This window comes from Ornithorhynchus anatinus, chromosome X5, assembly GCF_004115215.2.
Source record: "Ornithorhynchus anatinus isolate Pmale09 chromosome X5, mOrnAna1.pri.v4, whole genome shotgun sequence".
Lineage (NCBI taxonomy): Eukaryota > Metazoa > Chordata > Mammalia > Monotremata > Ornithorhynchidae > Ornithorhynchus > Ornithorhynchus anatinus.
The window spans coordinates 53,535,912-53,558,183 of NC_041753.1; the positions used below are offsets into that span (position 1 = coordinate 53,535,912).

General features: G+C 53.5%; 1 long non-coding RNA gene across 1 annotated transcript in view; it reads left to right on the plus strand.

Annotated features, from left to right (window-relative positions):
• Positions 1–22,272, plus strand: part of LOC114807933 — a 33,535-nt gene that overhangs the window by 10,199 nt on the left and 1,064 nt on the right. The window contains exon 2 of the long non-coding RNA XR_003755932.1: positions 15,788–15,853. This is a non-coding gene — a long non-coding RNA (uncharacterized LOC114807933). The remainder of the gene's footprint in view (positions 1–15,787; positions 15,854–22,272) is intronic.

Genomic DNA, 22,272 nt, shown 5'->3' on the forward strand with positions numbered 1-22,272 from the left:
GGGAGAAAAATGGCCAGACCGAGGAGGAAAAAGAAGCATCCCCCCCCTCCTCTCCTGTCACGGTAGGCAGAAGATCCTTCGTCGTGGGCGGGGCGTGCGCCTGTTGTTTTATTGTACTCCGGCAAAGGCACAGGACAGTGCTCTGCGTACGGTAAGCGCTCAATAAATGCTGTCGAATGGATGGAGGGAAGATCCTCAGATGAGTTTAGAAGTATGGCTGTTGGTAGGATCTGGGTGGGTTCTCTGTCCCCCTCTTGTAAGTTTGGCCACGGTGGGGAAGGGTGAGCAGCGTAGCCTAGGAGAAGGAGCATGAGCCTGGGAGTCGGAGGACCGGGGTTCTAAACCCGGCTCCCCCGTGCACTTGCCGCTTGGGTAAGCCACTTAACGTTTCGGCGCCTCGGGCCCCTCAGCTGCAGAATGGGGATTCAGCGCCCGTCTTTCCTCCTCCTTCACTGGGACCTGATGATCTTGCATCTACCCCGGTCCTTAGTCCGGCGCTCGGCACGTAGTAAGTGCTTAACACATACTATTATTATCGCCGTCATTAGTTGGCGATCAACGACAGCGATGATAATGGTGATCATAATAGAGCGCTTTGCTCCCTTCCCTTCCAGGCAAGGTCGCAGGTAGGCGGAGGATCAAAAAGTCATCCAGCTCAGCCCGGAAGGTAGGATGCGGGTTCTGAGGATCCTTTTCTAACAGAAGGAAGCGAGACCGTTGAGCTCGTTCTGGGCAGGCAACGGGTCTACCGCCTCCGTTGGATCGTGCTCCCCCAAGCGCTTAGTACAGTGCTCTGTACATAGTAAGTGCTCAATAAATATGATCGATTAACGGGGACCGCGAGCTAGATGAGGCCACCCAACCGGACGGGAAAACCCCGTCTCCTCGGCTCCGGCCGGTGGTCCTGAAAAATCACTGTAAGTTCCTCGAGGGCAAGGGCTATGCCTTTTACTTACATATAATTTTACTCTCCCGAGCGCTCAGTCCTATGCCGTGCTTGCTGAAGGCAGTCAGTAAATACCTCTGAGAGCGATTCTGATGCAGAAACCGGGCCGAGGCCAAATCTATCCTCCAGTCCGATCTGGCGCGCTGCACGTTTCTTGGAGAAGGCGTACTTCGTGTGAGCCACCCTGTGTGGTTTGTCTCCGTGTAGGGCAGAAGCGTAGCTCGTCTAATCCCCAAATGCGACGTTGACCACGCCAGCCCGGACTCAACGTATTTTTGCGAAGAGAGTCTTTCCGTAGAGAATTCGGTCTTCGACCCAAATCTACTCTTGGCAAAGCTCACGTTAAGGATCAACTTAGCATCAGCAGGCTTGCACCGCAAGGGCAAGGACCAGTGTTTCCGGATCAGCATCGCACCAGTCTCACTACCAGAAATCCGGACGTCAGCACAACCCTTTCCAATTGACCGACTGCACACGTCGAATTTTTCTGTCCCCCGTCCTTGTATCCGTACTCCGCCAGTACCCTAGGCGGCCTCAGGGCAGTGTCCGGAGTCCAGGCCGATCTCGCAAAACCCCACGTTGAGGAAAACTCGCGTCGCAGCGCGGGCCGTGTCCGACCCCACACGCCCGTGCGTATGCGGTGTCTTCCTGCATGTCGACACCCCGTAGCCCACGTGGCTCACGCGGTGAGAACACACCGTAATTCCCTGACCGCGCCGTAGACACGGTGCGCGGTGAAAATACTTTGTGGGGAGGGAACGTGTCCACCAGCTCTGTTCTGTTGTACTCTCGCAAGTGCTTAGTACGGTGTAGTGCTCAATACATTTGATTGACTGGTGTTGCGGCAGACCAGGAGCATATTAGAGAATGGTGTTGGGGAGGACTCTGAGGTTCCTTAGGCAGGGATTCTTTTTAGCGACGAGAAGATCCGTTGGGCCAGACGTTTTCGAGGAGGTAGATGTTCCAAATGGTCCCACGTAAGCTTCCTGAACAACGCTAAGCTTTTATTTACATCATTTCCTATACCGCCAGTAGAGATGTTTTCATGTGCATTTCACTCTTGTGCTTCGAAACGTTTAGTAATTCTCCTCTCTCCTCATTCAGTTTCTTCTACCGTGTGTGTCTCTCCGGGTAGTGATATTGGCAACATTCGAAGTTCCTATTAGACTCTCCTCGCCAAGAGTCGCTGTCCTCTCCTTTATGGAAAGGAGCAGCGGGACCCGAAACTGACTTGAGGGCCTCTGATCGCATTCGTATCGCTTTAAATACCGCCTCCGATTTATTACGTTATTGGATCGCTTTTTAGAGTCGTCTGTTAATGAAGGCGACAAACTCGAAGCTTGGCTTAAATACAGTTAATTGGTTCCTCTTAGATGTAATGAGTTGAAATATTGGAAACCGAAGAAGTTTCAGTATTGTCATGGGATGATTACGGGATTGTGTTAGATTGGATTTCTGCCACAGCGTACGTGGAGTTGAGTTGCTGGAAGGTAAGTTGGGGTTGCCCGACTCAGCTGCGAGTGCAGTGAGTTTTTCTCGGGTGAAGATTGAGGTAGGATGGATCACTTAAGGAAATTGGATGCTTACTACATCTAATCTAGGGGTATATGCTCCTGCATTCTGGAGATAATAGGGAGGGAATTGGCAACAGCGAAGGGAGATTGATATTCCCTCCGGCACCTCTCGCTGCTCTTCTTCCCCTCTGTATCCACCGGTGCAGTTCTCCTGTGCTAACGAAGGCCGCGGGCGACTCCTGCTCCTCCGCTGGCCCCTGGCCACCGTGAGCCCCCGTATTAAATTTCGTCTCGGCCGGTCTGCATCGCCACGTGGAGTTTTCCCCGTCCTGTAGCCCCAGGTGGGTGGTATTTGGTGCTCTGAGATGTATAGAAGGCAGGAGGTGACGTTTTGGTTTGCACAGTTTGAACAGGGAGACCAGTAGGTGGCACAACGTGCCCGGAACAACAATACCCGAACCCGAAGGTGAGGAGGGACGGGGAACCCAGTTTTCCATTTGGGGTCTTTATGGGATGAATCTGAAGAAATTGGGGGCGGGGGCAAGTGAGGAGAACTGGAGTTCAGGATGGAGGCCACGGCGCGGGAGGAGGCCGCGACAAAAGTCAACGTGACGTACGGCACGAAATCATCCCCGCGGTAGGTGAAAGTCCCGCAACGAGAGCCGCCGCGTTACGTAGTGACGCCGCGCCCGGGTCTTCCGTCCTAGATCGAGGCCCTCATTCGGCGAAGGCCGTGTTTCGTTATTTTGAGGTTTTACTGGAATTTTTATTCTAAACGTGTCGTGCCGTGTTTTCCACGGGCACGGGTTACTCCCCGGGAATGTCTGGCCCGGTTAGGGGTCGACTGATTTTTTGGGGAGGCTAGCTCCTTCAGGCCTCTAGAATGCCAGTCTGTGTTCTGAAACGGTAATTCGTTCCAGCTTATCCTAGAGGTTTGAAACAGCCGATGCAGCCTCCAGATACGTATGCCTTACTTTCAAGGAGCCATTTATGCCGTTTATACAGTGCAATATGTTTGTTCTGCGTGCTTAATAGGGCGATCCGGCTCTGGAAAAGAGGAATCTTGACCCGAAGGAATTTTATTTTCAAAAATAATTTTTTTTTTTTTTAAGGTCTTTGCCCCTTGTCAGTCGATGAGTGGCATCGAGTGCTTACGGGCTGCAGAGCACCGTACTGAACGCCTGTTTCCCCGTCCTGTGTATCCCCTGCCTTGGTCCCGGCTCCGTAGCCCACTCACAGAACACTTGCCAGGAGCGGAGAGAGACCTTTCCTTCTATTCTCCCGGACAGTTCCGTTCCTTATCCCTCCCTGCCGTTGCCGGTTCTGGCCCCAGCACCGCAGCCGCGAGCCGCCCCCCCCCCCCCCCCCCCCGACTCGGTCTCAATCAGTCAGTGGTATTTACTGAGCGCCTTCTGCGTGCGGAAGCCCTTGTGGGAGTACGGTCTAACAGGGTTGGTAGACACGTTCCCTGCCCACAGCGAGCGGCCGGTCTGGAGGAACCTAAAGACCGTAGTCTGGGGCTCACGTTGAAAGCTTCCCGGATTCCCAAAGCGTTGCCCGTTTTTCATCTACTGTAGGGAGCGTTAGGGTGCGTTTTGCAGGTGGTGTGTCTGTTCTCTATAGGGCATTAGCAGAGCACGCGCTCTAGGTAACAGAAAAAGACAAAGGCAGCAGAAAGACAGTGGTGGTTTCTGGGCCGGCTTACTATGTGCCAGGCACCGCTCTTGGGTAGATACAGGGTAATCAGGTTGTCCCACGCGGGGCTCACGGTCTTAATCCCCATTTTACAGATGAGGTCACTGAGGCCCAGAAGCGAAGGGACTCGCCCAGAGTCACACAGCTGACAAGTGGCGGAGCCAGGATTGGAACCCACAACCTCTGACTCCCAAGCCGGGGCTCTTTCCACTAAGCCAGGCTGCTTCAGCGCAGGGAAGGGTTGGGTTCGGAGGGACCAGGGGAGGGCCGAGGCAAGACGAGGGATGGGTGAATTCACTCCACAGGAGAGCCCGACCCAGAGGGCGTTACCCCCGTGACTCTCTCGTTGCACCTAAATCTAGTCCTTGCCCCTCTTCCCCTGTCCATCTTCCAGCTCCACATTTGGCCAAGCGGCGTGGCTCGGCGCAGAGAGCCCGGGCTTGGGAGGCGGAGGTCGTGGGTTCTAATCCCGACCCCGCCGCTTGTCAGCTGTGTGACTCCGGGCAAGTCGCTTCACTTCTCTGTGCCTCATCTGTAAAATGGCGATTAAGACAGTGAGCCCCACGGGGGGACAGCCTGATTACCTTGTCACCCCCGCCCCCCGCCAGCGCTTAGAGCGGTGCTTGGCACATAGTAAGCGCTTAACAAATGCCATCGTCAGTCATCTGATGGGCCCAACCGCAGGAAAGGCCGTCCCTAAAACCCTCCGTTTTGGGTTTGGTGGTGCGTTCCTAGCCGGCTCGGGGAAATTGCCAGTGTAGAAAGAAGACGGAGCTGTGTGGAGTGGATGGAAAAAGAAGATCACCAGGAAAAGAAACAGGGGGAAAAGCTCTACTGAGGGCAGAGCAGTGAGCAGGCTTGGAGCGAAAGATGATTAAGTTATGCAAAAGGGAATAGGTGAAGCAACCTGAAGAGGGAAATGGCATCATAGCATTAAATGAGCACCGGTATTACGGCTGTAGTTTGTACCGACTGACGGGGGAAGCCGGTACAGCGTCCGCGCAGGGGAAGGGTAGCGTCCGTTAGACGGTGACTGGTCGTGGTAGCCGTTGTTGAATGGCTACCACGCTTTTCCTTGCAGATGCTATTTGCACAGGCATCTCCGACGGAGACGTTTGGGAGAAAACCGAACGGAGGGATGTTCCCCGCTTTCCCCGTATTTTGATTTGCCTCTGCCCCGCAAGATTAGGACATTCCAAGTTGGAAGTTGAAGTTATAACTGCATTTTTGACGGCGGTTGCGACCTTGAAAGTTGCCATCCCCGTCTTATCTCGTCCCCACGGGCAGGGTGGAAGTCGCAGAGTGCGAGTTTAAACAGGGGCAGTGGGAGATAGTTTCCAAGCTTGTGGGGGCGGGGGGGGGGGGGGGCGAGCGCGATGTCAGCGGTTTCAGTCGTCTTCGGGTGTGGTGGCGGGATGAAAAGTCACCACTCCTTCGATTCGTGCCCCAGGCCACGGCCAGTCCACCCCGCCGTGAAAGCCTGAATCAATGGAACCCGTCCGTGGGATGGAGTCCGACTCCGTCCTTGCCTGTATGGATCCGCACCCCCCCCTCCCGGTCTTCCCTGGAAAGGAAAATGGACTCCGTTCTCCCGTGTGGCAGTAACGGGGCCATCACCGGGGCGACCACGAACGTTTTTCCCAAGCCGGGGCTCGTGTCTCGGAATCCTGCGAGGCCACGGAGTAGTGACCACCTGCGTTCCCCTGTCCCTTCGTCCCTTTTCTCCTCCTGGGCCAAGTGTGAGAGCGGGGATCAGGGGTTATACGCTGCAAGGGCACTTGTGATCGTCAGGTACGCTCAGAGTACTCCCCAGGGCGTGCTTCAGAAGCATTTTTTGGCAGTCGCGTCTTTCTGAGCGTGCCTGCCGCAGTGTTCTAGTTCAGCGGTCTCCCGAAGCCCATCAGAGCGAGGACCAGATTAGGATAGGGACCGTTTCCGGGATGGGGCACCCAAAACCCGTGCACTTGAGGGGCCGCGCTGGCCAGGTCTGGAGATTTAAATGTACTCGATCGTTGTTGTTGATGACGATGGCGCGTGTTAAGCGCTTACTACGCCCCGAGCGCCGTACCAGGCGCTGGGATAGATACAAGATAATCGAGTTGGACGGAGGCCCCGTTCCCACGTGGGGCTCCCAGTCCAAGCCCTACGTCTGTTTATTTGTACAGGGCGTCGCTGGTTCTTCATGACGGTGGCCTTAAAAATGGTCAGTAAACTAAATGTTCATCGAGAAACGGAATAGACGTAGCATGGAAGTAAAGCATCTCGTCATCAATTTGAGGTCCAAGCTATAAAGCGCTATTATAGCTGATGTAACTGGCGTCACACCCAGTGCGGCGCTCTGGGGATTCACGTTCTCTTCTGTCGGCGTCGCGTTTCCGGGTCGGGAAGCCCTTTCTGCCACGTTCTTTCATTTAGGCATTACGGATTCCTAGAGTCGAAACCCGACCCATCTCTCGAGGAGGGAGCGAGAATAGGACGGCGACTCACGTTTGCGGTACGCACATGCGCGCTTTTGTCTTCGGATGCAGCATGTGAATCCGAAGTTGCTTTGCAGAAGTCACCGGCCCCGTAAAAAGCCTTCATGTGGAAGCTCCTCTCTCTTACGTCCTCCCCCGAATATTCATCTTTAAATTAAAGTCTTTCTCGGTAAAGTCGATTGCAGTACTTTAAAGGGCTTTTCTGCAGTCTGTCATATTTTTAGATGGTTACAGAATGACAGTCAGCTTTGAAACAATTACGAAATTCAATTTTAAAATCGACTAGAAACAATTGGGGAAATAAAGCAGATCTGCCGTGATTAACCTAAAGATCACATAATATTTGATAGTTGAAAATATAGCCGCTGTCAAGATGTTACCTCAGGTTGGTTCTCTCCCCCCCCCCCCCCCCCCCCCGCCCTAGTTAATGGCGAAGCGAGAGAAGAGAAGGGAAGAAAATCACTAGTGATTCGGCCGTCGCTTTTCGGGGGAAGAGGGTTTAAGTTTACGCAGGGCGGCTTGGGAGTCGCCTGTTAATTCGAGGTCAAGGGGAGCCGGTTTGTCGAGACCGGAGAGAGTGGTTCCAAAGGAAGAGAAGATTGTCGAAGACCGCCCGGCATCGTTCGAGCCCGTTAGATACTTTCAAATTCACCGCCTCCGGCGGTACGGAAGGTTCTCTTGGCTTCTCTCTTCGACCGGGGTCCGGTGGATGCGGGGGCCGCTCGTTCTCCGTAGGCCTCCAGCCGAACAAGAACTTGGTTATTCCTGATCAGGACCACTTATAACAAACATACTTATGTTGTTCGCATCTCACATGGTGATAAATGGCATTTTAATAATCAAGACGGTATTAAGAGCTAATCTCTTTATTCAAAAGCAGATGTTTCCCTGTTTTCTGAATTTAATTAAATAAGCAAAGCATGAAAAGAATAAATACATTATACGGTACCTGCACTTTTGGTTTCACGCAAAGCTGGCCATCAGACATAACCTCTGTCGGATCCCAGGGATTCAGTACGGAGCGTGTGTGGCTTGATGGAGCGCTGTGCGGAGATCTCCTCTGTACAGGGTAACCGGCCCTGCCAGGCCGAAAGAGAGAACCGACCCGATACGGACCGCGGACGGGATCCTAAATGAATCTGTGCCGACTGGCCCGACGGTCCGTTTCACGGAGGCCTCTGTCGTTCTCTGTTCCTCGCGCTGGGCGCGTATCCTAGCCAAGCCTTGCCCCGTATCTGATTTTTCACGCGTCTTACGTTAAGACCCTTTAAGGCAGAGCGGCTTAAACGGCATGCCAGAAGAGAACTGAGAAGGAGCGTGGCCTAGCGGAAGGAGCACGGGCCCGGGAGGCAGAAGGACTTGGGTTCTCATCCCGGCTCTGCCGCCTGTCTGCTGTGTGGCCCTGGGCAAGTCGCTCAACGTCTCTGCGCCTCAGTTACCTCCTCTGTAAAATGCGAGCCCTCTGTCATTCATTCATTCATTCAATAGTATTTATTGAGCGCTTACTATGTGCAGAGCACCGTACTAAGCGCTTGGGGCGAACGAGGCGGCGACAGATAGAGACGGTCCCCGCCGTTTGACGGGCTCACGGTCCGATCGGGGGAGACGGACGGACGGGAGCGGTGGCGATAGATAGAGTCGAGGGGAAGAACGTCACGTAAAAACAACGGCGACTAAATAGAATCGAGGCGATGTACAATTCGTCAACAAAATAAATAGGGTGACGGAAATATATACGGTCGAGCGGACGGGTACGGTGCCGTGGGGATGGGGAGGGAGAGGGGGAAGAGCGGAGGGAGACGGGGGGAAAAGAGGGTTTAGCTGCGGAGAGGTGAAGGGGGGGCGGCGGAGGGAGTAGAGGGAGAAGAGGAGCTCGGTCTGGGAAGGCCTCTCGGAGGAGGTGAGTTTTAAGTAGGGTTTCGAAGAGGGGGGAAAAAAAAAAAGTTGGTATTTTTTAAGCGCTTACTATGTGCCGAGCACTGTTCTAAGCGCTGGGGTAGACATAGGGGAATCAGGTTGTCCCACGTGCGGCTCACGGTCTTAATCCCCATTTTACAGATGAGGGAACCGAGGCACCGAGAAGTTAAGTGACTCGCCCACAGTCACACAGCCGACAAGTGGCAGAGCTGGGATTCGAACTCATGAACCCTGACTCCAAAGCCGGCGCTCTTTCCACTGAGCCACGCTGCTTCTCACTGAGCCACGCTGCTTCTCAGAAGAGAATCAGTTCGGCGGAGGCGAGGAGGGAGGGCGTCCCGGGACCGCGGGAGGACGCGGCCCGGGGGTCGACGGCGGGACGGGCGAGACCGAGGGACGGCGAGGAGGTGGGCGGCGGAGGAGCGGAGCGGGCGGGGTGGGTGGTAGGAACAGAGGGTGTGTCCAACCTCATTGCCTTGCGTTGCTACGCCAGCGCTTGCGCCTGGCAGCGAGTGTCATCTAAAAAAAAAAATAAATAATATCCATTTGACCTCACCAGCAAAACTGCTACTCCTCCGTAGTGACCCGCTCACCCCTCGGGGAGCAACACAATATCTCAGGGCACTCGAGTGACGTGGGAAGGAGGGAGAGGTGGGTTGTTTTTTGTTTTTCTTTTCCTAAGGGAATTAGTGTAAGCAGAACGTTGTACAGTATTTTATGATACGGTCTAACGGGTAAAGCAACACGTCTGTTCACAAAAGAGGTCAAAAGGAGGACCTGTAAGCCACTCACCTTATTGGAGATCCCAATTTTCTCAATCCTGAGTGCAATTATGTATTCCTTAAAAGAAGACGATGAATACTCTCGAATTTTAAACAAAGTCATTTCAGCGAGCATTTTAACACTGAACTCTACTCGGGAATGCTATTTGCAAGTACCATAGGCTTGATTCGAATCGTTATTCCGTTGCTTTTTTTTCCCTCCCCCCAGTTGAGTTTTGTAGGTCTCACTTCACCTTGATCTTTACGTGCTTCAGACTCTCCGTATCACAGGCACCTCTAAAGTAGCACGTGGAGAGTAAAAGCGGGGCAATTTGACGTTCTCTGGCGGTTTTTCTCTGAGCGAAGAAGATTACGCATTATCTTTGAACTTCTGGATTTCCGCTTGGTGGGTGCAGCTGATAAATGTATTAGTCGATATGATTAGTGAAAAGAATCCACAGGCCTACACATGCACCTGCCTTTCTCTCCGCCTCCGCCCCATGAGGGGGCGAGGATGAACTTAATCATGCTGGAGATTGTTTATAAAATGTTATTGTAATAAAAATAAATTGAAACGATTGTTCCCGGAGGTTCCGCTTGTGGAACCCCAGTAAAATATCGGCACCTGTGACAACCGGTACAAGCCGAGGCTTGCCTAGACCAGCGCCTTAAAGGGGCTGCGGCACTGGTAAGAAAGAAAAGTGGACGAAGAGAACGTGCCCTCTGTGAAACGATCGTGCTTTCTGCGTGGCAACAGGGAGAGACCTGGCAGCCTAGTATATTTCTCGGTATTTATCCCCCTCTGAATTTTTGGAGGAGTGGGTCGTTAGGGTCGAGAGGTTTTCCCGATTAATACTGCGTGACCGGCAGAAATAACAGTGATTAAGACGTCTCGGCGCTCGGCGTGCGTTCTTCTTTTTAAAATGAGCATGAGAAATCAAACCTGCAACCGGGATTAAATTTAGGTTCCATGACTTAATTGGAGAGAAGGATCATCAATTCGGGTACTGGCTTAATTACTCGAAGCGGGGTCCGTTCAAGAGAAAACATGAAGATGACGACTGAACTTTCAACAGTAACTCGATGCTCTTTTAATCTCATTTGTGGAACTTAATGTGAAAGGATAGGTCTCTCTAAAATCGTAGCTCTCCTGTGGGGGTAGGCATTTGTCGTTTGCTCTTAACAAGGTAAGTCTCCAAGGACGAATCTTTCTCGTAAAACTATTCCCTTTAGATTTGTCCTTTCCTTCGATTAAAAAAAAAAAAAGGCAGCAAGATAAACAATGGCATGATGAAATGTTAGTCGGCTGTTGCGTTTTTACCTTGAGGTTCCTTCTGCTCAATCTCAATCCTCCGTCGTTTGTAATTTTCTCCTTAATAGCGTCGTTCTATCCGAGTTACAAAGCAGGCTCGGAACTCAGAATGAGACGAATTCACCGCTTTTTCTGCTAATTGTGGAAGAGGCTCTCGTTAGAAACTTATTCATTTACTTTTAGAATTACTTTTCGCTTGACCTACTAACATCGCTTGGGCTCTTGAAACAAATGGAAATACAGATTCTAAAAGAATGTTCGGAAATCAGATGAAATGAGGATATTAAATACCTCCAGGACTTTAGCTGAGAGATTTGAACGCAGGCAACGATTTCTAAGATCCAGTTACCAGAGTAACCAAATACTAGATTGCTAAGTTTGCTGGCTGTAAGAGAGAGAAAGAATCTAAATAATGGAATGCGGTCTTAATATTTTGTGAATTAAGGGTCCGGTTAGTAATTTGTCTTTAACTGTTTCTAAATACAGATTAACAAAAAAAAAAAAAACCCCTCAGAGAAATAATAGGCTCTGCCAGCAGTAGCTGGCATTTTAATGATTTCTGAGCTGTGGTTTCAAAATGCGTTCTCGGTTAAGGACGTATCGGTGTTCGAAAAAGTTAGACGCTTCTTCTGTTACTACCCCACGTGGAAGAATGCGCCTTCCTCATTAGGACCTCTTTTGCTTTTCCCTCTTTTCAAATGGCATTGTTTTCCTCCTGATTGTCCACCGTGCTCAAATCCCGAAACGGTCATGCTCAAAACCGGGATCTCTCAGTTCACCCCCCTCCTCTGGACGGGGTTTGGAGGCAATCTCAGCCACTTGTCCTCTCCACCCCCACCCCCACCCCCCCCCCCACCCCCAGCCGCTAGCTGGCCCGGGTAGTCAGTCCGTCAGTCGTATTTCCGGAGAGCTTACTGGGCGCGGAGCACCCCACTCGGCGATGGGGAGAGGCCGGTGTAGCGAGAAACGGACACGTTCCCCGCCCACGGCGAGCTTACGGTCTAGAGGGGGAGGGGACGAGGCCACGGTGACCCTCTCCTCTCGTCAGTCACGGGGAACGCGGTCGTCCTCCTGCCGGATGGCATTTCTTCCCTTTTGAGTAGTGTAATTTCGAGGGGAAAAGGTCGGATGGGCCTTCTTTTTGAGTTACTTTGGTAACATCTTGAGAAGCCCGTATTATTTATCATCACCCCTCCCTTTCCCACATAGGAGGAAACAGACTCGGGGAGGACAGATGACTCGTCCGAAATCGTGTGATACTCAGGGGATGGACGGAAGTAAGAACTCTTAATCCTCAAATCCCAAACCCTGTCGTCTCATTCTCCGAGTGGCACTGCTTCTCTAAATTGCTCATTACCTGGCCATCCGAGGTAATAATGAGGCCAGCGACGACGATAACTCCTGTTTTCTGCGAGTGGAAATTTTTTTTAGCCCAAGGCGGGTGAGGTGTCCCGACGCCAGGTTTGCCGCTGCAAGCAGGCAGTTCGCTGGCCGTCCTTCCGGAAGCCGTAAAAAATCAAGTCGCGCTGTTTACAGAAGAGGGAACCTATCTCGTAGGGCCCAGTCATCTTAAACATGTGCTTTGTTTGACTGTTCTATATTTGCAGAATTTATATATGCAAATGACTGTAAATGAGAAGTGATTTAGATAAATACATCGTACGAAAGGGGAGAAATTGCCTTGGATCCTGTTATTTTGACATAGATTGTCATCCTGATATTTTTAGGATGAAATTTTTCAGTGTTCTAATGTCAAAATCGTATTTTTCTATTTCCCTTCAGTGTCAAATATTCAGCACTCAGTGCTTGCCATCCGTTATGGGATGTACAGTTTGACAGTGTTTGAGGCTCTCACATTGCATTTGCTCACTTCAAAAAGGAACGGGGTTTTTTTTTTTTTTTTTCCTTTGAGCAAATATCAAGTAGAGGAAGTATGAAATTATTAAATTGAAAAAAGTTATCTGCTTTTTTCAAATGTGCAGTTACAGTAACCGCCGACTCTTCTTTTCATCCTGGCCCCTACTCTTAAAGGTCCTGCCTTTACACCTGCAGGCAGCCGTGGTTGTGAAACCTGGCAAGTAACGGTACTGGAAGCCGTAGTTCGTCGGCGGGGGCCCTCCGTTACCCAGCCCTGGGGAGGAAGGTGGGGAGGACTCAGACCTTTGGCACCCGGTGGTTTCTGGCAGAAAATACGAAAGAGAACGTGAATCGTAACCCCCCCACCCCCCCCCGCCCCCTCTCCTAGCCCTTCCGTTACACTCCGCGATCTGGATTCTCCGTCACTTGATCTGTCACCTCTCCTAGGAGAGATGTAAGCTCTTGGGGGCAGGGATCATGTCTCCCCACTCTCTTGAGCTGTTCTCTCCCCCGGGGGCTTAGCGGGGTGCTCTGCGCGCAGGAAGCGCTCCATAAATACGTGGGCCGGTAGAATAGGAAAAAAAAAATCAAGGGAAGAATTCTGGTAGAGGTAGTTCCCCGGGGGAGTCTGTCACCTGGCCTCTGCCGTGTGTCTACTCTAGGGTCTCTTCCACCCCCAAACCCACTCCACACCCCCCCCCCCCCCGTCCTCCTCACAGGGGCTTGATTGAGAGTGGTTTTCAAGGTTTGAATTTTGTGCGCCATTGACAGATAGAGGAGAAGAAATCAATTCGGTGGCGGTTAAAAATGTTGTCTCTAATTGCTCTGTGTATGTAAACTAATTATTATTTTGGTTTGGATGTTTCACAGCGTTTGGGCTACTTCCCTGCATACTGAAGATTGTCCTGCTGTTATATCATTTTAAAACGCTTCCGACTGATTGTAAAAGTGCCTACGAAGACCGGATTATCGGTAGCGGAGCTGAGCAAATTCATTTATCTTATAGCCTTCCGTCGCCGTAAAAGGAAGTAGCCGTGTCCCTTCGGTCACGTCGTAGAGCGGCAGTTGAGCTTATTTGAAGGAGTTGGCCGTTTTCGGGAAATGTGGCGTAGTCACCTGGAGTCGAATAGATCGACAGCTTGGCCCAGAGAGGAGACCCGTGAGCACATTCCTTGCTTTGTAAATTCGGTCCCGTAAGAGATATTGGAGGAGGTCATAGGGTCCGTGATAGGTTTTGGAGCTCCGGAATGGAGGGGAAAAGGAAATGAGGAGGAGAGCGGGCATCCGCCAAGAGCTGCCTGGGTTTTCTTTGCAGGGTGCAACTCTGTACACTCCGTAGGGACACTGTGGTGTCCCTAAACACCCCTCTTCAGAATCCGGCGCAGATATTGGGGGAACAATCCGATAGAGCTTGCTTTATGGCACTCCGTTCGAATTTCGTATAGTCAGGACAGGCAACCATCTTCAGTAACTGAGGCCCCGGGAATTCTGCCTGTGTAAATCTTCCGGGACTCTTAGGCCGCGTTTAGTGACTTAGCTTTAATGCGTTGACCTCCTGAGGTTTAAACTAGAGCCTCAGCTCTGGCCTTATGCCGTGTCATTTTCTGTCGTGTTCGATTCTTTTTTGGTATGTGTTAGCGCGAGAGGGAGGGAGATGACGGAGGAAGGGAAGTGGCCCAGGGAGTTGCGAGGGAAGAAGCAGAAACGAGGGAATTGGCAATTCATTCAGTCATTCATTCAATAGTATTTATTGAGCGCTTACTATGTGCAGGGCACTGTCCTAAGCGCTTGGAATGTACAAATGGGTGACAGATAGAGACGGTCCCCGCCCTCTGACGGGCTTACGGTCCAATCGGGGGGCGGGGAGACGGACAGACAAGAACGATAGCAGTAAATAGAATCAAGGGGATGGACATCTCATTAAAACAATAGCGAAGAAATAGAACCAAGGCGATTCTTGATTAGAAATTAGATTCCGGACTGGAAAGCAGGGAATTCCCTCCGGGGCCGGCAGAGGTGGTGACGATCGGTTCTGGTCGACAAGTTGGGGCTAGGTTGACGGCGGACCTTTCGCTGCTTGATTTTCGACCGGAAAGTGCTCCGCGCAACAGATACGACGAATGCTCCGTAAAGTTGGACGCGTGGATGAATGGATGAATGCAGGAGTGAATAAAGCGATGCTTGCGTGCGTGAATGAATGAATGCACGAGTATGACCGAATGGATGGATGAATGAATAACCAAAGCTGAGTAACAATTTGCCAGATGGTAACCCGGGACCCGATGCGGCCTGCCGATTGGTAGAAGCTGTCCTTATGTGTCCTGCTAGCCTTTCTACTCGATCGGCTCGTCCGTTTTGAACCACCGGTCTGGAAACGTAGGAACGCAAATGCTATTCGTGTTTTAATGATAATGTTGGTATTTGTTAAGCGCTTACTATGTGCCGAGCACTGTTCTAAGCGCTGGGGTAGACCTAGGGGAATCAGGTTGTCCCACGTGGGGCTCACGGTCTCAATCCCCATTTTACAGATGAGGGAACTGAGGCACAGAGAGGTTAAGCGACTTGCCCACAGTCACACAGCCGACGAGTGGCCGAGCCGGGATTCGAACTCATGAGCCCTGACTCCACTGAGCCACGCTGCTTCTCGTTCACCCTAGGTCTTCTAATCTTCTCAATGGTATCTCTTTCTTCGTGGCTTAGACGAGTCCGCGTCAGCTTTGTGAGAACCAAAATAAGGGGCCGGACCTCAACTCACACAGCCTATCGCGCCGGCAGGAACTCTCTGCCATCCGGCTCCATCTCCGAGGGTCGTAATTTTTCATGGAGTCGTGAGATGTTTTCCCAAAGCAAGCAAGCAAGCAAAACTTTGGAAGTTAAATGTGGTCATTGAAGTGGAATTAATAGGAAAGCGTGTGTAATTTGCCCATTTGAAATTTCAGTATGCTTAATTTCAGTTTCCTTCTTTCAATTCCATTTTCTTTCCCCTTAAGTATACAAATGAATGACTTTTTCATCTCCTGCGTTTTAGAGCTGTGTCTCTTCTCCCACGTTTTCGCCCTCTTTCTTCTGTTTGCTTGGCTTTTGGGTGTTCGGTGTTCTCCTCTTTTTCTCCTTCCTTGCTGGCGGGCACTTTTCAGCTGCCTCTCCCTCCCTCTAGCAGATATTTCTTTCCGCCCCCCTCACCTTGTTTCATCTTTGCCGGAGTGTTTGGGCTTTTGTCTAGTCATCTTGCCTGTTGAGCTGTTTTATCCAGCTCCATTTGGTGCTTGCCGTACCTTATAGAGTAATACTTAATTTTTACTTTGCAGCTTATGACGCGTAGGGCGGAGAGAGAGTAGAAGCAGCCGCCGAAAGACAGAGCGTCAAAAAAAAAGGTTAGGCATTGCATTTGGCAGATTTAAAACGGAAACCCCCCCCCCCCCCCACAGAAACAAAGGGGCTCCCTGCTCAGAAGTGCTTGCTTTCCACAGGGTGGCCGACAGGCTTTCTGACCATTGTCCTGTACATAAAGAAAACCTGCATTCCCTGAATGTTTTCAAACTTCAGAAAAGTCCCAGGAAAAGTTTTCGTAGCTGGGTCTTCCGTAGAAAGATCCAGAAGAGCCGGGCCAATTTAGCTCCTTTCTGTGGAATCGTGACTTCTGAGCCTTTCCTTGTAAGTCCCCCAACTCTCCTATTTTGTAATGTGCGACTCCCCCCGTTTAAAAGGTAGAGCCCCCACATTTACATCCAGCCATGGCCGCTACTTTCCTCCCATCAGATACCTCAGTTCAGATTTCAGCGTGAGTAGGCGCACACAGCTAGAGGGACATTTTCAATAAGCCGCGTGGACTTCATCTACTCCAAACTCTTCCCTCTTCAATAAAATGCAAATCCCAATGTGGTTTTTTTTGAGCATGAGAAGTAACTTAGGTTTCTTTATCTGGGGGGGGGGGTGGGGGGGGGAGGAGGGTGGAAATCACTTGACCTCTTTATGCCGTAGCTCATTTTTGGTTTATTCCGATGGTTTGGATGCACCAGATAGGCAATTTTGTAACAACTCGGAATCTTAAGCCATTTGCAGGTTTGTCCACCGTTTCCAATGTTATCTTAAAATTGAATTTATGCTTTTAGAGGGTCCACAGCTAGCATAGTATCTGTGAGCTTATGTAAGTGCTCCGGGATGGTATCTTTTCCTGGCGTGTTCGAAGCATTTCAGGCCACTTCCCACTGTCTGAAAGTTTGCGGCGGCGGCCCCGTAGAGCCACGTTAAAGCGCTGGGGCCGTAGGAGAAAAAAACAGAAAAAAAAACAAAACAAAGCCGACCGTTTTAATATGTTAAATAACGTGAACTGAGGCACAGTTTAGGAGTTGTTATTCCAAATTAGCTGGTGCTTCTGTAACAAAATTTTGGTATCTGTATATGTGTGGTACTTTGTCCCTTTGTTCGAAATCTCTCCCTGTGACTTGTTTTTAATAGGCCATGGCTCGAATTGTGGGTAGATCACTCCAGAAGAGTATTAAGCTCTTTAAACATACTGGTCAGAACCATAGAGGGAAGCCTACAGGTTTATTAACACTCCTTAGCCTGAAAGCACAAGCATACCCTTTTAGGTTGCACGGCAACAGACTCCTAGCAACCGTAATAGATTGAATTTCTAAGAGTGACCAGGCCGGATGTAATAATAAAGCAAGAGGTACAAACAGTTGTCATGGTTTTCTTTTCACGGTAAACTAGTGTGATTTGGAGGAGCTTAGCCTTTGAAAAACGGCAGACTTCTCGTAAAACTAAGTACGGCCGCCGCTTCTGCCTAGGACTTGCGGGACCAAAATCGTAACCGCGTCCTGCAAGAAGGAGGGCCGTTTTTTTTTTTTTCTTTTTCGCCTTTCCAAGTGTAGTCTGAGGCAGCCGGAAACGCCGAAAAGTTTCAAGGAGTGTCCCGGAGAGGTTACTCTCCGCGTCGTAAAAGTTGGCTCCCGGCTGGTCGGGTAGATTGTTTTGTAATTGAATCAGGTGAGGGCCGAGCGGGAGAAAGGAGCCCCTTACGCCGGTCGGTCCGTCGGCGGTGTTTATCGAGCGCTTACCATGTGCAGAGCGTGATTACGGTCTTGGGTCATTCCGCCCTTTACTTCGTGTGAACTCCGCAGCGCACCGTCCTGATTTCGTCCAGGCTGGTTAGTTTTAGCACCGAGGTTCGCGGAAAGCGGATGCCCGCCGCAAGCGGATCTTGGCTCCGTCGAAGAAGCTAAGCTTGTAGCTGGCTTACGGAAATGTATGGCTTGGGAGAAACGCTAGTGACTGTGTGGCATTTAAAGGAACGAAATAATAAAGCGCGCTGTTTGTAAGCACAGATGTCCGTGGCGTAGAGGAGTGGCTGACGTTCGTAGTGTCGACTGGGTAATATTATTGCAGGAGTAGAGCTCTGTCAGAGATTGTTCACGCCTGTCTTTTTAATACGGGCAGGGACGTTGGAATGGGCGTGCTGGCGCTCGAATGTAAGGAAGAGTAATTCAGATGCATTTGCAACCAGAAAGAGAATGGATCCATCAGTAGGAATAGATCCCGATCTAACCGCTTGAGTTAGGAATGGAATCGCAGCCTTTGACAGCAGTAAGCTGTAAATATACACACATGCTAATACCCTCGATTCGTTCATCTTTTGTGTCAGCGTTTGCCAAAGATTGTTAAAGTGGCAGTTACGGTAGAGACTGGCAATTAGAGTAAAGAGCGGAAATTAGGTATTTGTGACCTATTATATTTCATTAAAAGAGTTCCTTATTAGAACGGCACCATTTTCTCTGATCAGTTGACAGCTGCCCCAACAGATTAGAAAACGCAGCCTTTGCCGTAAAGGTAAAAGCAACCGCTCGAGTGCGGCGCGTAGGATGAGTAAATGGCACAGGATCGTACCTCGGTTCGGCAGTCCGTCTCCTCCGAGTGGAGATGTTTGCCGAGTACGTCCCGTGTCATTTTGCATTCTTTGGAATGGCGCTCTGCCCGTGCAAACTTTTAATGCCTCCCCTCCCCCCCCCCCGCCCCAGCCGCCTCCGACTGTGGAACCGCGGGAAGAAGTAGATTTCTCGGAGATCGTCGCGGTGTCGTCGGCGAAGCTTTTGCGGCCCGGGCGGTGAGTGATTCTCACCGGAGACGATGTCCAGAGGTGACTCTTCTTATGACGGAGCACAGTGCTCGGATTGGAACCGTTCCCGTTCCCCGGGTCGTCTCCCTGAACGTTCTCACAGCCTCTGCAACCGAACGTTGAAACGAAAAGGCATACGGCCGTGGGGAGGTCTAGCTGAAATTCTGCCATCCTTCTTGCACCTTAGGAGTCCTAGCAGATTTGGGGGAGAAAATAAAATTGCTTTTATGACACGTTAACCCCGTGCGGATCTTGGAGTCCTCCCCGTTCCATTCCGTTCCCACCTGGGGTTTCCGTATCAGCACCGAAACCCCCGGGGCTCTGCAGGGTGGCGACTGGTTATTTTTTAATACGTCGCTGACCTGTACTATTTATCGAAGGTCTGTGTTGTGCCGGGCCAGGCTCCGGAAGCGATGGCTTGTTGCCAGGACCTTCATAGGGTCGATTACAGGCAAGGTGCGGGGCGAGTGCCAAGTGCGCGAAGGCTCCCGCTCGGATAAACCCGCCCCGCTGCGGGTCTCGGGCTCTCCGCGGCCTTGACCGGAGCCGGAACCCCGGGGCGAGTCCCGGTGGCGGGAGGTTGGGTAGGGGAATGCGTACCGGGGGTCTCCAGAGGCGGGTCAGGGGCATGCCCGGGTGATCATTCCGGCAGCCGGTCCCGGGCATCTCCGGACCCGTCCCCCTACTGCGGGAGCGGCCACCTCCCCAGCAGGCGTGAAGCTCCGCGCCCGCCCCGGTCCTCCCTGTTCCCTGGGAGGCAAGAGGCTCCCCCTCCCCCAGGCCCCCCCCGAGCCCCCCGCCGCGCGAAACCCGGCTCTGAAGACTCACTTCAGGTAAGCCAGCGGCCCAGCCCGGCGGAGAGGGTTTCGAAACCCTCTCCCCGACCCGCAGATACGATTTTCACCGACCCGCGGACGTGACCCGGGAGCCCGCGGGCTCCGGCCCATCCGCCGCGGCGCCCCACCCCACCCCACCCCAAAGCCCACGGTTCAGGGGAGTTCCTAAACCGGGACCGTTCCGTTGGTTTGGGAGCGCCCGTCCTACCAGCTTCCCGGCCCCGGCCGGTAACGGGACCCGGGCGGGGGGGGGGGGTGATCACCTGGCACGTCCCTTGCTCACCTTGGGAGAGACGGGGGTTACCGGCCGTCACCGGAGTTCTCTGGAGGGCCGCGGACGTGCCAGACGATCGCGCGCGCCCTCTTCCCCTCTCTCTCTCGAGGACGCCGCCCTCTGCGCTCTCTTTGGGCCGGGCTCCGGCTCCGTCGGCCGCCCGGTAGGGAGAAGACTCCCGCCTCCCTGGGAACGCGGGAGGGGTGGAGCTCGCCCCCTTTTCCGGTCAGGCTGCGTGCTAGCCGGCGGAGACGGCCCCTCTAGCTTCACACGGGCGGGTCCACGGGCTCCCCGTAGAAGCTACCGGAGCGGGCCCCTTGGTGGGTCCCCGTACCACGCGGAGGACTCAGCTTCGGGGAGGTTGCTCCGGCATCAAACGGACAAGCGGCGAATGGTCTTTGTCCGGCTCTCGTTCGTTCGTTCGTTCGTTCGTTCGTCCAGCTGTATTCGTCGAGCGCTTACTCTGTGCAGAGCACTGGACCGAGCGCTCGGAATGGACAAATGGGTGACGGGTAGGGACGGTCCCTGCCCTTTGACGAGCGCGCAGTCTCTTCGGGGGAGACGATCTGATCTTGCCGTGCGGAGACCACGGAACCGAGCCCTCGGGGGAACGCGACGCGGTAGTGATAACGTTGGTGGGCGTCGAGCGCTTACCAGGTGCAGAGCACTGTTCCGAGCGCCGAGGTAGAGACGGGGGGGGGGGGGGGGGGATCGGGTCGTCCCACCTGAGGCGCACAGTTGGTCCCCATTTTACAGATGGGGCGACCGAGGCCCGGAGAAGCCAAGCGACTTGCCCAGGGTCACGCGGCTGCCGAGTGGCGGAGCCGGGACGCGAACCCACGACCGCCGGCTCCCAAGCCCGGGCTCCTTCCGCCTGAGCCACGCCGCTTCCCCGGTAACGTCGGTGTTCGTTAAGCGCTCGCTACGTGCAGAGCACCGTGCTGAGCGCTGGGGTAGATACGGGGGGATCGGGTCGTCCCACGTGAGGCTCACGGTTAATCCCCGTTTTACAGGCGAGGTGACCGCGGCGCGGAGCAGCGAGGTGACTCGCCTACGGTCACGCGGCTGACAGGTGGCAGAGCCGGGACGCGAACCCGTGGCCTCTGACTCCCAAGCCCGGGCTCGCTCCACTGAGCCCGCGCCGCTTCTCTCGGTAGACGTCCTCCTCCCTGCCCTCCGAGGAGCTCTCACGGTCTACGGGGGGGGGGCGGGAAACGGACATGAAAAGACTTCCGGATGGGGGTACGTGGCGGAGCGTAAGGGTACGCGCAGGAGCGCTGTGGAGGTGAGCGGCTCCGTGCCCCCAGTAAGCGCTCGGTCGGTACGACCGAACGAATGAAACGCATAATGAGGAGACCCAGAAGGGAGGACGGATAGGGTGTGGAAACGAGAGGTCGGTCGGGGAAGGCTTCCCGGAGGAGATGGGGTTCGACCCGTTGCCGAACCGTACGTTCCAAGCGCTGAGTACGGAGCCCTGCGCGCGGCGAGCGCTCAACAGATACCGTCGGACGAACCAACGAACGGGGCTTCGGGGAGGGGGAGAGCGTCGCCCTGTCGGACGTGGGAGAGGAGGGAGCGCCGGGCCGGAGGGAGGACGCGGGCAGGGGGTCGGCGGCGAGAGAGGCGAGGACGAGGCCCGGTGAGGGGGTGTGTAGGTCGATCGGTCGGTGAAAATCGTATCTGCGGAGCGCTGTACTAAGCGCCCAGGAGAGCACAGTGTACCGGAGTTGGTAGACGGGCCCCGCTGCGAGCTTACGGTCCGGAGGGGGAGACGGTCGTGCTCTCCGAGCGCTTAGCGCGGTGCTCTGCGCGCGGTGAGCAGAAGAGCCGAGCGTGGACTGGGCGGTAGGGGACGAGGAGCGAGGATGGGGGAGAGCTCCGGCCCCCTCGAGTGGCCGGGAGGATCACGGATGCGCGGAGGGGCCGCTACTGCCCTGTCGGTCTTCTCTCCTCCCGCCCGGAGGGACCTCCCGTAAAATTCACCGCGGGCCGCTGAAGAACGGATGGGGACGCCGCGAGAGATCCGTTACCCTCGGTTCCGCCGAAAGCGTGGCAACAGACCGTTAAAATCCGCCCCCGGGGACATCCGGAGAAACGAATTCTATCTGCCGCCATCGCTCCCCTCCGTCCGTCTCCCCCGATTAGACTGTGAGCCGGGCGGAGGGCAGGGACCGTCTCCGTCTGTTGCCGATTTGTACGGTCCGAGCGCTCGGTACGGTGCTCGGCGCATAGTAAGCGCTCAGTAGATACCGTCGAACGAATGAACGAACGAAAACGAGACCGGCGGTGCGGAAGGTTCGCCTGATTGCGCCACGCGGTGCATCCACGGAGAGTTTCGGGTTTCTTAGTTATCCTCCACAGCCCGGCAGGGCGGCGCGGCCTGGCGGGTGGAGGACGGGCCCGGGGGTCAGGAGGTCGCGGGTTCTGATTCGGGCCCCGCCGCCCGCCTGGCGGGGGACCGTCCCTCGGTCCGCCCACCTGGAAAATGGGGATCAAGACTCCGAGCCCTGTGTGGGACGGGGACCGTGGCCAACCCGATTAGCTCGTACCTCCCCCGGCGCTTAG